This window comes from Etheostoma spectabile, unplaced genomic scaffold, assembly GCF_008692095.1.
Source record: "Etheostoma spectabile isolate EspeVRDwgs_2016 unplaced genomic scaffold, UIUC_Espe_1.0 scaffold272, whole genome shotgun sequence".
NCBI lineage: Eukaryota > Metazoa > Chordata > Actinopteri > Perciformes > Percidae > Etheostoma > Etheostoma spectabile.
This window is the reverse complement of record NW_022605576.1, coordinates 324,770-328,877: the sequence shown is the minus strand read 5'-3', so window position 1 is coordinate 328,877 and position 4,108 is coordinate 324,770. Positions and strand designations below refer to the sequence as shown.

Here is a 4,108-nt window from a genome sequence, read left to right as displayed (position 1 = left end):
GGGGGGGGGGGGTCCCAGGATTGATTTATTGTCAAATAAAATAAATTGATGTCAACTGATGATCACCCAACTGGTGGAATGAAATATGCTAAGGTTTTCTTCTTCTCCTGTGTTGTTGCTTTGTCTCTGCATAGATATGCATATGAATTATGGTTGTGTGCATGTACCGTGTTGCATGCATGTCCATTTAAATAATGCCATGACTATACATATGGGTAGCCCTAGAGTGAAGACCCCCCTCCCACCTCCCCTGTGTAACAAATACTGATTTTACTGAACAGAGGTACTGTCAGAGTACTGCAAATCATTGCTTATTATTGTAAAAATGTTGCTGTATATACGTATTAAGAAAAGAAAAGCATCTTCTCTATTTTTCCTCTTCCAAAATGTGCAATTGTGGTGCCAGCGTACCACCCATTTGGTCACAGCCAGCGTGAAAAATATTGCTCAATCCTAAAATACTATTGTAGGAATGTACAATATGCTGACAACACGCAAACATCATGTAGCCACTGCAAATGAAAATTAGGCTGTGTGGCTAAATCTGGCTTATTTTTATGTTGCACTCAAATGTTCATGTTAATTCATGTGCACTGTCCCTTACTAAAGGAAATACACATAAAATTAAGGAGGTGTTGTGATTGCATTAACAGCAAAGTAGAGTGGAGCTATTCTAAAAACAAGAAGATTTCAGACTCATTAAACAGGGGGAAGAAGGATAAAGGCCGGGCTCTCTCTGCAGTTTAAGAAGTTATGTTATTATTGCAATGGAGAGCCAGATGTTGCACAGCTGCAACATTGATTTTGAGTCAGGAGTTTGGCATGTGTAACTGTAACACTGACTTTATCTACCTGGTCTCAATTGTTAACACACTAAGGATTCGCAGTCATAATGTCCACCATGTTAATTTAGCATGTGAACATGCAGCATTTGCTAATTAGCGCTAAATGGCATACAGGTACAGCTGAGACTAGACGGGGAACCACATCCCATGCCAATCCTTCGGGGGGGGGGGGGGGGGGGGGGGGGGGGGGGGTCACCGGGGTCACCGCAGTCATTAGGATCCATCCTCCGGGGGCCGTTAACATTCCTGTCACTTTAACTACAGATCCACCAATGAAAAAGACATGAACAATGATCATTAATAATTCAGAAATCATGATGATTTAAATCCCTTCATTGATGCATTGATTAACGTGTGGTTCCTGCATTAAGTCATGCATGAGATACTCTGATATATTACTCCTTGTACATTACTGATAGTTCATGAAGTACTACATGGATGAATCCATGCTTTTCATGCATGAAGTCATGCGTCAATTCATGATATTGCATATAATCTTATTATAAAGTGTTACCAAGTCATTGGACGTTGGAGGACGTTGCCATCCCAAAAGATTTAATGTAGCTACGATGTTGGTTTTTTAACACAGTTGACTTCCAAGTGTCTTACAGTTGGACACAAGAGTTATACATGCAGTTACAGCTCTGGTAATTTGCAGTGTGTTGCTCAATGCATGTCTGTTTGTGCAAGGGTTCTGTTTGGGGGGGGGGTATTTCTAGAGACTCCTGCTCTCCCACCTCCAGTTTCTCTCTCAGTAATTAGTGTTGTGTCAGCCTGGCAAGTGCTATTAATGGGACAGCATTATTAGAGGTAAGAAGCAGCTGCACTGCACGGGGAAAGCAGAGGAGCCCAGCTGACTCCGACTTTTTACTCTTATATTTTCTCTTTCGTTCATCTCTTTTCCCCATGCTTTCCCTTCCATTTCCGCTGATTGTTTTGGTCATGCCAATAATCTCTTTCCTGTCTTTCTTGTGCTTGTCCGAAAAGAAGAAAAAAAAAGTTCATTCTCACACCTCAGCTTGTTTGCACCTACAGCAGCTGATATTCCTGCTTCTCCTCATCCTCTCTCACTCTCCATCCTCCAACCTTCCCCCACCTCTCACACACACACACACACACACACACACTTCTGTTGTCTCATTAAAAGGGAGCACATCCATTTTGTTTGAGCATGAATATCTAATTGGCTTGCCTTCTCAATTCATCCGATTTATCATGTTATATTGGGCTGTTAGTGGTAACCAATATGCCACTCCCCATCAGCCCTATACAACCATTAGTGCTACAGCCAGAGTTGTCATTTATCACCATTGAATATGTTGAATTATCATGGACACAGCCCTGGATTTACAGGCTTTATTTGCAAGCCTGAACAGATAAGGGTTGGATCTTATCAGGAGCATTTGAGCAAATTTTCTAAAGAGGACTTTCTGCGGCCAACAGTAAAGAACCACTGGTTCTGATCACCAGATGTGACCCTCTCTATCCTGATAACATGTCATGAGTTTAAAGTGTACAATGTCAGAGATGGATAGCAAAAAGTTTGATGAAGTCTTTATTACATTAATTCACATTACATTTTCCCGCATAGAGAGCCAATGCAACGCCAGATTTCAGGCATATACACTATGTATTATTGAGAATTACCAGCTTCAATTGAAAAATAACTAAGGGCTCTAATCTAATTACCATTGTGCCTGCAGTAACGTAATTGTACCTGCAAAGATCAGTGGATTGAACTGGTGGAATTAACCCTCAGGTTGTCCTTGGGTCAAATTGACCCGTTTTTAGTTGTTTTGGTTGTTTTTTTGGGCTGTCGAAATAAGCTGAAAATTTCAACATTAAAAATAACACAAAACTTTGGTAATAACACCCAACAAATTAAAAATACCCAAAACACTGAAAAAAAGCAATAACAATGTTGAAAAAAAGTGACCAAAACATTTTTTTTTCATGGTTGACGGGAAGACAACACAAGGGTTAACAAAGCTTTATTTCAGACACAGGTCCATATTACACAACATACAGTATTAAAAGGAGATTCAAACATACATAATAATTCCATATTTGCCTATAGGATATACAGGCTACTGCACAAATGTTGTCTTAATCTAGAAGTGTATCTGTGTAATTGATTTTATATCATTACATATATGCTGCTCTAGGATATTGCATTTCAAATCACAATTCTTTATGAGAACCCCATCTTTTGAATCTAGTTTACTATGTAAAGGCAACTAAAACACTTTGTTTGGGTTATGAAACATCAGAGTTATGGCAAACTATGGTTAGGGTAAGACTAGTAAAACCCTTGTTGACAATGTTAGGGGAACATGTGTATGATGATTCATGAATGCGATCCTTAACTATTGGATCATGACCTAACAAACTTTTTCTTTTTGTGAAGATAGGATGAGCTAAACTCTCATTCACCCTTACATTCTGCCCTGCTACTTGGCACACTACTCCCTCTGTTGGCATTGAATGTTGGCACAGGTGCATTTTGTGCTATTAACTGCCCAAAACGAAGGAGTTCATGGGCATTGGAAATTGGACAGTGTCAGTGGGTGATTTGTTAACAGAGGACGTTTTTTTCACACAGGACTTACAAACTGCCCCTGGAACAATTCTTTTTGTTCTGTAATTTTTAATATCACCCTAGAGCTATACCGTTTAGAGAATATAATAGATCCAGGATGAAACTGACTGCCAGGGTGGGAGTCATGATTACAACCTGGTCTACTTCAGCACCACGGACAGCACCGTGGATTATAAAGACCCTGATGTGTTCAGAGCAATGGGAAATCTCATCATCTGCACTACGTTCTCACCAGTTAAACTGTCAGTCAACAGGCTCATGTGTAAACAAACAGCAGTGTGGATGGGTTGGGACGCCCTCAGCTGGAATTGTCAATGTCACTTGCAGAGAGCCTCCTTGCAATTGGAGGCCTGGAACCATCGCAACCCCTACCAACGCCAGCTAATGCTTAACATACTGACGGAATGTAATTAACTAGACCAGCTGTCACAGGTGACCAAATCACAGACTTAAATATGTAGAAATGTAAATTAGAGCGTTAGAGACGTTACACAGCTCCTTGGTTGTTGTCCGTTTCTCTGTTATGAGAATTGTCATTACTACCGCATTGCATTGTGTGAGACTTTTGCCGGTGTAGTGTCCAGTATTTGTTTGCAGTATTGGTTTCATACTAAGGTTTTAGACACACTCAAAACCCTCACTGTTCTCACACACTCACACACTG

At 40.4% G+C, this 4,108-nt stretch overlaps 1 long non-coding RNA gene across 1 annotated transcript in view; it reads left to right on the top strand.

The window, feature by feature from the left end:
• The window catches only part of LOC116685862 (uncharacterized), a 19,297-nt gene extending 17,042 nt beyond the window's left edge, over positions 1-2,255 (top strand). The window contains exons 2-3 of the long non-coding RNA XR_004331068.1: positions 2,138-2,141; positions 2,246-2,255. This is a non-coding gene — a long non-coding RNA (uncharacterized LOC116685862). The remainder of the gene's footprint in view (positions 1-2,137; positions 2,142-2,245) is intronic.
• The last annotated feature ends 1,853 nt before the right edge of the window (positions 2,256-4,108 follow it).